Here is a 13076-nt window from a genome sequence, read left to right on the forward strand (position 1 = left end):
ACTGATTATGTCAGGAATCACTTAATGTTGTGTTAAAGAGCACACATAACTCAGACTTAATAAATCTGAAGACAATGCATGCAGCAGAAGGGAAAGTCAATCCAAATCCATTTTTCCTGACAAAAATACTAGTTTCATACAAACAGATATTTTGATTGTGAAGTTGACTGGACATCCTAATTGTGTCTGGAATATCGGGGCTTTTTACCCATTGGCTGTACACTAAGCTTCAGATAAACAACAAAAAAAGTTTTGATTGATAAAACCATGAACAAGAATTTCTCTTGTGTTATACAGAAAATGAAACTAAATTTCTAAATATCTTTCATAATGCACACATACTAGCAGTAATTATTTCTATCAAATTGTAGCTGTATTATAACTATACTATAAAAACACTAATTGTGTTGAAGAAAATGTGCCTGTACTATAATGTGCATTTGTTTTGTTTTCTTTTGTCAAACCCAAGCTATCAGGTGAAGTAGTTACGATGAAGTGTTTGATCAGCAAGATAACCACTATATGCTGGCACAAGTCTAATCATGTCCATCATCATAAATAACTATAATTTATCCTTTTAGGAAGAAGATCTTCGGCCTTCTCCAATAAACAGCATGAAAAATGCTTCAGTTTTCTATTTAATATAGGTGGAAGGAAAAACAATTTCTTTTTATTTTTTCAGAAGCAACAATTTCCCTTGAGGGAGAGGATGTGGGATAAAATTTCCTACCTTCATTACTGAGAATCCACTTTCAAGGCTTTGTTCTCCTATAGATTCACCAGTACCTGAACTTATAAGTCATTATTCATTCAAGCTGAGTTGCATCACCAATAATGTTATCAGTGGGAACCTTTGAGATTATTCTCACTCTGAGAAGATCTTTTGTATTTGACCTCAAAAACGATTGTGCAAATTCAGGCAATTCTTTAAAAAACTTCTAGTGAATCAAAATGTTTTGTTATAATCAAATAAAAGTAGTTTTTTTTCCAGATTAAAAAAATTAAAATAAAATCCAAAGAAGGAAATAATTACTAATATAATCAGTAAGATAATGTTCTCACACTAAAGATTAACATGTTCCTCAGCTTTTGAGAGCTGAGATAAATCTATACGTGAGCAGAGTTCTGCTATAACCCAAAACCAGCCATCACAGGAAATTTAGTTTTAGCCTTGAGATCTGGAATAAAATCACATTACAACAGAATTATTTCAAAATTAAAAAGAAAAAAATTCTTTTTACTGGGCTTATTTTAAATCAGCGATATGAAGTAACTAAGCAAAACCAAATTGAGGCAGGGCTCCTTGGTTTCTTCTGAGATCATGAGTCAGGGAACTGTGATGAATATAGTGGTTGGTCACAAAAAAGTAACAAAAGGAGTTTACTGATTGTTGCTTCTTAACTCCTGGTGCAGATGTTCCCTTAGTTCCCTTAACTCATCATGGCTATTTTTCATATTGTTTTGTGTCTTGTTTTTGTCTCTACAGGTGCTCTTCTGTGACAGTTCCTTCTCTCTGCCTCTCTTCCTCCATGTGCTCTCCACTTCAAGAGTTTATTTTCCCTTTATGTGAAAGACTGTTCCACCCTGACTCAGTTTCCCTTTTCCTATTCTTACTTCTTGTTCCCTTCCTTCCTCAGATCATCTTCTTTTTCCTCTAGCTTTAAATTAACAGTAACAGGGTTTTGTCTTTCTGTTGTTGTTAATAATCTGAAAAGAGAATTAATTTGTAAAAGCTAGCACATAGTTGTTGCCAGGCAGCAGTCTACATTATCATCATTCAGTTAATGGTTGGCTTAATTACTGTCTTAATAAGCACTGTTTAATCTTGAGCTATCTCCTGTAACACAGCTCTAAGGCAAAGCCCACTGTGCTGCAGTTTGAGGTCCCCACTCACAGCAGTGAAGGACAGCAGTGACTAGGTTTGATAATTGTCCCCCTCAATACAGATTCCCTTATATTAAGTAATAAAACAATCCATGCCATGGGCATTTATATGGGATACAAATGCTCGCAGCAACATTTGTGTTTCCAAAGGTACTTGGACACCTGAGCTGACTGACAGATAGAGAAGCTCATGTGCAGAAGTTGCGCATAAGTTTTTCTGTTGGTCTGCATAAATTGCCCTTCTGGCAACATAAAGGCTTGTTGTTCATGTTGAGCTTGTGAGTGTCAAAATTGCCTAGACTGCTGGTTTTAACTGATTCTAAACAAAGTAATATGCAGGCCTCACTGCTTTCAGGTTAATTCAACTTTAGAAACTCTTTGGTCTTATGTATCTAACAGATTTTGTCATTCTCAGTTGTAACAGTTGCTACTCATTTTATTACCAATACAAATGGCTGCATGAAATAAATACCCTGAAGGAATGATAAATCCAATAAGTAATTACTCATAGTTCTCTACTATATTTTCTACTAGTATGAAACAATCATGTTAAACTGCACACTTAACCTGGATAGCGGAAGAGGGCATCACTGGAAAAAAAGAGCTGAGCTGTTCAGTAAGGAATGCTGATGACACCAAGCTGAGTAGTGCAGTTGACATACTAGAGGAAAGGGATGCCAGCCATGGACAGACTTAAGAGGTGGGCCCACGCCAACCTCATGAAGATCAACAAGGCCAAGTGCAAAGTCCTGCACCTGAGTTGGGGTAATCCTAAACACATATACAGGTTGGTAGAATGGCTTAAAAGCAGCCTTGAGGAGAAGGACTTGGGGGTGTCATTTAATGAAAGACTCAACATGAGCAGGCAATGTGCGCTTGCAGCCCAGAAGGTCAACTGTATCCTGGGTTGCATCAAAAGAAGCATGACCAGCAGGAGGTGATTCTGCCCCTCTACTCCTCTCTCGTGAGACCCCACCTGGAATACTGCGTCCACTTCAGGGGCCCCCAACACAAGGATGCAAAGCTTTTGGAGTGAGTCCAGGGGAGGGCCACAAAGATGATCAGAGGGCTGGAGCACCTCCCCTAGAGGAGAAGGATCTTGAGGGACCTTATAGCAGCTTTTCAGTACCTGAAGAAAAGATGTGGAGAGAATTTTTATCAGAGCATGTAGCGACAAGACAAGGGGAAATGGTTTTAAACTGGAAAAGAGTAGATCTAGACTAGATATTAGGAAGAAATTCTTTACTGTAAAGATGGCGAGACACTGGAACAGGATGCCCAGTGAGTTCGTGGATGTCTCCTCCCTGCAGGCATTCAAGGCCAGGCTGGCCAGGGCTTTGAGCAACCTGGTCTAGTGGGGGGTGTCCCTGCATATAGCAGGAGGGCTGGAACTAGGTGATCTTGAAGATTGCTTCCAATCCAAACCATTCTATGATTCTTTGAAACTTTCTCAAGATTTTCCTAATATACTTTACCTGAAGAGAAGTGAGGAAATTTTTATGAGATCTGAAACAGGATGCTTAAGCTGGACTTTTGGAACTCTAGCTAAAACTACTGTCCAAAATATCTTTATGCATCAATCAACTAAGCTTGGAGTATGCCTGCATTCAGATGTTTGAATTTTCCTTTTGCAGGCTTAAAACTGCTTTGACCTGAACACTTTTTCATCTGTGATCATGTAAGCTTGTAAATCTCCTACTTTTACAAGCACGGTTATACAACTCAACACATATGGTCCTTTATCACAAAACTTTGACCAGGAGGTTCTAAAACATGCCTGGGAAAAATTTGTCTCCATACATCTAAATATTTTGAATTCTAGTCTACTATCAAAATAGGGGGGACTGCTCATATTTAAGTCCAGCAGAGTCAAATAATCATTCTCCACTCCTTTTTAAGTGGTTTTACCTAATTAGCTAAATAGATTATCTGCTGGGTTGATATCTGTGTGCAGTAAATCTACTTGCATGGAGTGGCAAGATTCTCATGACCAGAAATAGAGAGATCAGAGGATGTTGTGACTGATATGAAAGCAAGAAAAGGACATGGGGATAAAAGAAAAGAACTACCAGATACATTAAGAGTTGAAGAAAATAAAAGCACAAAATCCAATTTTTGGTGTTTCTGAGGTTTGAAGTTTACAGTGTAAATGCTTTTAGCCAGGCAAAATCTTGTGTTAGTACTAAAGAGGCAGAATACAATTCTCAAGATTTTGTCTGTGAGAGAGTGTGCATTTCATGGTAATACTTCTGTTCCAAAAGTCAGGGTTTTTTCCTTTATTGTATGTTACACAATCAAAATTAATAGATAGTTAATATTTAAAAGTCTCTCATTATCCAAACAAGACAGGAATCAGTCATTAAATATAATAAAAACTTTATTTTCTTCTCTGATCTCAAAAAGCTAACACCTACATAATATTTTCCATTCTTTAAGAATAAGTAGAATATTTCATAGAATCATAGAATGGCCTGGGTTGAAAAGGACCACATTTAGTTTCAACCCCCTTGCTATGTGCAGGGTCGCCAACCACCAGACCAGGCTGCCCAGAACCACATCCAGCCTGGCCTTGAATGCCTCCAGGGATAGAGGGAGGGAAGCCTCTCTGGGCAACCTGTTCCAGTGCATCATCACCCTCTGTGTGAAAATCTTCCTCCTAATATCCAACCTAAACCTCCCCTGTCTCAGTTTAAATCCATTCCCCCTTGTCCTTTCACTATCCACCCACATAAATAGCCATTCTCTCTCCTGTTTATATGCTCCCTTCAAGTACTGGAAAGCCACAATAAGGTCTCCCTGGAGCCTTCTCTACTCCAAGCTAAACAATCCCATTTCCCTCAACCTTTCTTCACAGGAGAGGTGCTCCAGCCCTCTGATCATCTTGTGGCCCTCCTCTGGACCCGATCCAAGAGCTCCATGCCTTTCATGTGCTGGTGCCCCCAGGCCTGCATGCAGTACTCCAGATGGGGCCCCAGCACAAGAGCCAAGTAGAGGGGGACAATCACATCCCTCTCCCTGCTGGCCACTCCTTTCAATGCAGCCCAGAACACAGTTGGCCTTCTAGGCTGCAAGCGCACACTGCTGGCTCATGTCCAGCTTCTCATCCACCAGGACACCCAAGCTCTTCTCCTCAGGGCTGCTCTGAATATCTGACTAATACTCCTCTGTTCCAATACAATTTTTTCCCCACTTTGATGGAAAGTTTCATTTACATAGAACAAAATAATCAAGTTTTTATAAAAATACATATGCTTTTTATAATCAGACATATTTTATAAATATACAACATACATCTCCAATAAATATTCTGAAATGTAAAGCTGAGTATCAGCTCTTAGTTAATACAAATAAATAGATAAATAAATAAATGGTTTTTTTCTGCATTTAAGATTACATTTTTTTTCACACTTAACTTCTTCTGCAAAGGAAAATTATGTCCATAAAATGAACGTGAAATCTCAAAATAAAGATGTGGTTTCAATAAGTACCTTAAAATACCCAAGATTTATTACAATTAAAAAGAGAGAAAATGAAATCATGCTATGATGCTTTATATAATTTCAGCTATTAATGACAAAGTCAGTATTCTCTGTGGCCTGTGTCCATTAACATGCATGTCTGTTCCAGTAAAGTGCTTCATTTACTTCTCACTGGAAGATAATACTTTAAAATATAGCAAGAAAAGGATGAAGATGTAATAAATGCAAAGTAAGGAAAGTGATTCCATGCTATTAAAACAGAAGTGTTTGAGTAGCTACAGTAATATGATAAATAACCTCCTTTGAAACATTTGATTTACAATGAACTCCCTACAGTCATTTTTGCATCTATTACTTTCTACTAATCATTTTGCTGGTGTTACTGAGACATCTTTGATTTACACAAACTGATTTTAGCTGAATCTGTCAATTAGTACGTAGTATCCACTGCATAAATGCATTAAATGCATAGCCCATACAAATGCTTTACAATATAATTTGTCTGCTGTTTAGAAGTGGTGATTGTTGTGCTATGAAGCGGCATGATTCTTAATGCCTTTTTGCAGAAAATCTACTCGAATTTCTAGACAGAGCTGAAATAAAAATTCCACCATCAGTTATAAATTATGGCATTGAAGTATGCTACAAGTTGGCCAGGAGCACTTACAGGATACATAGTGTACATGTGAAAGTAAGAGATGCGACTGGTAATGTGAAATTCAAGAGACCTTATCTGTCTAATACTTGGTCAACAGCACTCTCATGATCTTGTATACATAGATGAATGAAAAGCTCTGAGCGTTGCTGGAAGACGGCTGTAGCAGCTGCAGAATGTATCATAGTTGTTTACATTAATATGTGAGGCCATAAACTCAAGAGGCTGAGGAGAGGATATGTCTGTCATTCAACTGTCATTTTTAAGCAGAGTGGTAATCTTCAACACTTATGTAAGTGAGGCACCTGGCAAAGTAACAAAACACATCTGACATTAATAAATCAGATTACAGGACCACAGTTTGGAACTGATCTCCTGTCCCACCTCTATTCAATGAAGTATCAATTAGAGCAGGTTACTGTGGATTGTATTAAGGCAGCTTGAGAGTATCTCCAGAGATGGAGATTTCACCTCTGCCCAGTCTGGTCTAGCCTCTGACCATCCTCACAATCAACTTATTATTTTCCCAGTATCTTATGAGAACTTGTTTTGACTAGCTTTTGTCTTCTTCCTCTCATGATTCCCCTATCCAAGAACAAAACAGCTGTCTGTATAGCTCTGTAGAGTTAGCTGGGATTTAGACTGTAGAATGTCTTTTTTGAATTAAATAGTGCAATTCTCTTAAGTTTCATCAGTGTTTGTAGTCCATCTTTTTAGATTAGAAAGCTGATTTACGACAAAAGGAAGCCTGTTTATCCTTGGCTTGAAAGAGACATATCAAACAGACAAAATTAGTTTGAAATTTCAAAATCATCTTCTCTATGAAGCAAATATCTTCAAGACCCTTCATGATAGATGACAGAGTGAACATCGTAAACACTGTAGACGTACCTGGGATATTACAGATTTCAGCCTTCTCCCCCTGTTATTTTCATCATTGGTTGGGAAGTCTAGAAGGGGAGAAAAAAAAACCATCTCTAAGTTTTGGCAAACTATTGTAAGAAATCTGTAATACCAAAATTTAATTATGATCTTGAATACTTCATTAAAATATCTGAGTTTTAACAATAAAAGATTTTCCCAGTTTTTGAATTCTATGCAGGTCAATCTGTAGACCTCAAACAGATCCAATCTCTGAGGTGAAATGGAATGTTGAATATTGCATTTAATTTTAAGTAGCTCATTATCAGAAATCTAGCATAAAACCTGAAAAGAACTTTGGTAGCAGCAATAAAAGTAAATAAGCATGGAAAAACCAATGAATATCATATGTAAATAACTTGGCTAAGAGAAAGAAAAAGAAAAGAAATGTATCTTTGCAAATATCTGGAGAGAGTAATCATCAGCATTAATTCATTCACTGAGTTCTACTAAGCTACATAATTGTATTAACGTCCAGAATTAGCCAGGGTTTGTAGAGTATTAAAAAAAAATTCTGATAGAAAGCAATAGTTCAGGGAATGTGGTGCACTAATAAGAGGAAAACAAAAATATGTTGAACATTTGGAAAGCTCCTTGAAGTTTAATTGTACCTAACCTGTGTGCAAACTAAGAGATAGCTGTTTCCAAATGTAACTCTGATGAGTACCAGAAACATTCTTTGTAAGAAGATTCACCATTTTGGACAATTAAAAATGTTCCTCCAGATAAGAGATAAGAGATTGGGATCTTACCTATCATAAGCAGCCTAGCAACCTAAAAAGCACTTTGTAAATTGCAAACTTAATATTTGTCAGTGCAGGACTAGCATGGTTTAGCTCAAGTTAATGGTTGTCATATTCTTCCACATTAGACCTCATTTACAGAAATTCTGTCATAAAGTCTGTGTTTTGTGATTGTTTCAGGAATGGCTAATTGTATCATATTTATTAAAGAATTTCTAACTGAAAATTCACTGATGTTTGGAAATATGTTTTCTTAATTTATTTTTGCTTTATTTTTTTATATAGTTGATGGCATGTTCTATTTGATGTACCACTTAATAGATAAAAGGATCAGTAAAGCAGTTGTGATCTGATTTAAGTAACAACAGAAGATGATGTGGGCTAAAATGACATCTGAGATAGAGTAGTTAATATCTTACTTACAGGAATGACTTTTGCATTAAGGTGAACTAGTGGTCAAACCTGGTCTTTACATTAGTAAAGAACAAAAGATCTAAGAAAAGACTTTGGACCTTTAATAAGACCTACATTTTTTTAAATGTCTTTTTTTTTTTTTTTTTTTAAGTTAAAATTTAAAATTATAACTTCTCGCCAAGACTTGATCCCTAACGTTTGGAATGGAAAGATTTTCTGGAGTTTGATTTCCCAAAAAATCGGACAGACTGAATTTTGTTCACGTGTTAAGAAGTAACATCAAGACCTAAAACAGTATTTTTGACAACCATTTATTACCATCAGTTTTATTTGTCCTTATGCACTTACAATTTTGTCCATACAATATTTATGATTTAAAGAATTGATTGAGTCAGATTTGGGTACTAACAAAAGTAAGGTCAGAGACAAAAGGATGTTTTCAAGTTCTCTCTCCTTTTCTTTGGATATTTCCATTTAAACTATCAGCTGATTTGAATTGTTCTGCTCTTTTGTGGGAAAACTCTTCATAATATTTATTCATACAATCATAGAATATCCCAAGTCTTGTGGAAAGGACCCACAAGAAGCATTTACTCTAATTCCTGGCTCCACAAAGATCCACTCAAAATCTTATGTCTGAGAGCACTGTCCAAACATTCCTTGAACTGTGACAGTTCAGGGCCATGCCCACTGCCCTGAGCAGCCTGTTCCATGCCCACTGTCTTCTGGGGAAGAACTTTTTCTCAATTCCCAATCTCACCCTCCCCTGGTGCAGCATCATGACATTCTCTCAGCTCCTTTTCTCATTATTGACATGACTAAAACCGTTGATTTCATTTCCAGGTCCAGTGTTTTCCTATCTGATTTAAGATTTAGAATGAAATAGTGCTCTTCTACATTTCCACCTCCATGTCTCTTTGAAGGAAAATTAATAGAAATCTCCGACATTTAATGGAAGCATGATATCTTAACTGCAATACAAATTTTGTTCAATGGAGGAAAAACAGATTTAAACATTCTGTAGTGGAAGAAAATAATCTCATTCAAGAATGAATAAACAAGAAGAACATCACTTCAGAAGCAGGTCACAAGGTCAAATTTTGGAGTAAGTTGCTTGTGGAGGCTGAAATATCTCTTTCCAAAGATCTTGAATCTTATTTGTTGAACAATGAGAAAAGCGAGGACAGGAGTAGAGCAGGGACAATGAAGACTGTAGTCTGCTTAGTGTCCTTGCTTAGACAATGCACTACTTCCATGTGTCAAATGTCCTTTCATCAGAAACTGTTTTCTTTTAACATTAGGGCTTCTTTAAGGTGAAAATGGCTTCATGTATGCGACCGTTGGAACGCCAATGGAACACACAGCTGTGTTGTCTATATGTTTTGTCTTTCAACATCCGGAGCCTCTCAACTGCTCAAAAACTTATGGAAAGAAATGGTAAGAAGGGACAAATAAATATTTTTAGAGGACACAGATATATGGTAAGAGATTCACCACAATAAACAGTAGTAAAACAGTAAAGCCATAATACACAAGTCAGAGAGAGATGTTTATTTTTATAATCTAATGCCTAATATGATATCAAGTTTAAATCAGCAATGGTAAAGGGAAAAAAAAAAAAAAAAAAAAAAAAAGGAAACTCACCGAAAGGGGGTTTTGCAATTTAAAAAAAAAAAAAAAAAAAAGATTACTAATTTAAACAACATTTTAAAATTAATTTTATATTCCATTACAGCTCTATCTCTTGTAAATATATCAATAGAATTTAAGAAATCAGCGTTTCTTAAGTTTGCTGAGATAGACTTGCCATTGTTCGTCACGACAGCTATCCCTGCTCCCGGATAGCACAGCAACAAGCAAAATGGAAACACTGCCACCTCGTGCCTGAGCTGGCACCAAGCGTTGCTCAACTGCTGGTGAAAACTCCCAAGCACATCGTCTATCGCGAGAGAGAAGCTGTTGAGATTCTAAATCTGAATATTTATACGGATCTGCACAGACTTAGAATAAATATACACCAACAAAACTGTACACAGAGTAATAAATGTAGAATGCGAAAATTTAGCATGTTTTGTTTATCTCATGGCATGCTCAGGAAAATCAATTTCATATGTGTTTAGGATTACTACTCCCAGACAAATTATCTGTCGCAACTATAGTCATAAACCTGTAGTTTAAAATAAGTTTTTATGTATTTTTGAGGTTTCTTTTTTTTTTTTTTTTTTTTTAATTTAACATAGTTAACTTACTCCAAGAGAAATGTCAGTGCTATAAAATCTGTTCAGCTGTGCAGACACTTCCGTAAGTTTTAAAATATATCTCATTTAGCAAAATTTTAAAATATTGAATAACTTGTTGCAGAGGATATATAAAATCAGCTTCAATGAAGAGAAGTGTAATGAAATGATGGTGTTTTGCAAATAAAGCAACAATCCGCTTATCTTTGCCATGTAAATTGTTCCTTCATAGCAATAATTTGGTAGAAAATGTACTTCATAGAATGCAAATGGGAAAGATTAAATCATCTCATTTGAGTGACTCAGCTTTATTCAAATTAGCAGTTACAGTCACAGTGGCTTTCAAAGTATTTTATTGCTATAAGCATGCACTAATCCAGACCAGAGTTTTCCAGTTAACTGCACCGGGACCATTAATGCATATCTAATTTGGAAATGAATTATTCAATTCCCATTACTTTAGACATTATTAAAAACCTTTAGCAAGTCAGGTAAGTGGATAAGAGAAGATGAATTCTTTTGCCACTCTACAAATGCACAACATTTTCAATAGTGTGGTTACATTGTTATGGGAGATGGAGTATTTGCTGATGACTTATACTATTAAAACATAATAAAAATATGTGAGGATATATAATCACCACAGTCATGCGTAAGGTCAACTCTGACAATCACCCTTGCTGAGTCTCTATCAAAGTACGACTGCAGTATGAAAATTACTCCATAAGCAAGCCCTTCAATAAATTCATTTATTTGAGACATGAAATTCTTTAGTTTCAAGGTAGGGTAGAAGGAACTGAATTAGTAAAGTGATGAGTGAAAGCAGCAATGAGGATTAATGACAGATTTTGTTTGAATCTCTGAAACCACCTTAGAGGCAAATAAGGTTAGGGTCTTGGGCACTCACATTCTGACAGATTCTGGCTGTCCTGCACTGAAAGGAAGCATGTTAGGACATCTATGGAATGGAGATGAGCCTGGCTTTTAGTCTGACTTTGCAGTTTTTTGCATAGGCAAATTCAGAAGGCAAGATACTTGGCCGTGGTATGGTGGAAATGGCATTCCATACAAAAGCCAGAAGATCTTGCCAGCTCACAGGAAATCACTATGGACAGAAATTGTTAATATATTAATATAATGAAATATAATGAAATTATAAAGTAACTCTGTAGAGAACAAGGAGTTTGTGGATTGTTGTTCCTTTTTTTTTTTTTTTTTTTTTTTTTGCATCATGGCAGCTGCACTCCAATAAAATCTTTAGCCACTTATTTAAGTAAGCTGTGACTTAAAGTTGATCGCTTTTAGCTATTTCTGTTAGCATGTTTGCAAAGTCACTGATCTGTGAAAATCTGCTACCAGCATTGCATATTACTGTCTGTAGCAAAAAAAACCCAAAACATTTTAATGGGATATATTGAACTGTACCAGCAACTGGTAAATCTTGTGTAATGTGTGGGTGAGTATATGTTTTAGTAATTAGTTCTGTCTGGCAGCTGAAGGCAATGAAGCTGCCATTTTCACCATGACTTTCATATAATGTAATAGGAACTATTACATTGAACTAGCTAAGCCAAAATATCCATGAAAAATGTGGAAGATTATTACTAATTCCTTCCAATTTACTACAGAAATCTTTGTCAACAACATAGATCTGTTGTAATGTACCTGCTCATCTGCTATCTCTAAAAATAACAAGAATGACGTCAAGACGTCATTTATTTCTTTGCCCAATCTACCCTAGAGGACATGCTGTGACAGCAGAAATGTTTAGGTTCTGAAAATTGGGCTGTAGAGCCTCAGTATTTCAGTAGTTTTGGAAGTGTTCTATTTGAGTTTGTTCACAAGGAAGATACTACACAAAAAAATTTGATGGCATGGAGATTTATTACACGTCTCCCCCACCACGCTGAGGCAGAAAATTTTCCAGCTAGCCACTCCAAGAATTCCTGAAATGGGAATGATTGAAGTAAAAAGCCCCTGAAGGTCTGAAAGGTCAGTAATATTTTCCACTTAAGGAGAACTGAAGCTCATTTCTCAATTGAGTAATAAGACAAGGAAGGAAAAAGAAATAATGACAGTCTCTGTGTGTGTGCTGTTAAATGGCTTCAAACTTTGTTCCTTGACATTTTGTTGGCTGATAGGAAGATATAACTAAGAATAAAATACACATATGGGACATTTATTTGTCATACCAGCCCTGACAAGTGAAATTTCCCATTAGACCATAAATACAGAACAGCTGTGAAAACCTAGACAACTTATTATAAGCAAGTATAGTCTGAACAAGCAAAGGAAAAGCAGTTATTTTGGGAAATGAGTCTCAAGGCTCCAAATAACTTCACAAAAAAATTAAGAAGGTTCTTCATGCAAATCATGTTTTTCTAAAATGAGTAATACAATTAATTTGTATGGGTGTCATCAAAATACAAGATGCTAACAACTTTTTATTTATTCAATAGAGAGAAAAGACAACTACTGATAATATATACTATTATCTTATACTGACACAAGTCTAAATGTGTGATCAGGTCATCCCCAAACATTTAGAACTTTTTTCTAAGTATAATGCAAGTTGTAACATGGTTTTAATGTTTAGGCTGTGTCAAAATACAGACTTCAAGAACAAGTTTGGATAAAATCTTCTGTAAGTGAAACAACATGAATCAATGTACTTGTTCTGAAGTTCATTAAACTGTAAGATGATTATTAGACTGTTGATGGTTTGTCCTAGCCATCAACAATG

This window comes from Lagopus muta, chromosome 1 (assembly GCF_023343835.1).
Source record: "Lagopus muta isolate bLagMut1 chromosome 1, bLagMut1 primary, whole genome shotgun sequence".
NCBI classification, from domain to species: Eukaryota; Metazoa; Chordata; class Aves; order Galliformes; family Phasianidae; genus Lagopus; species Lagopus muta.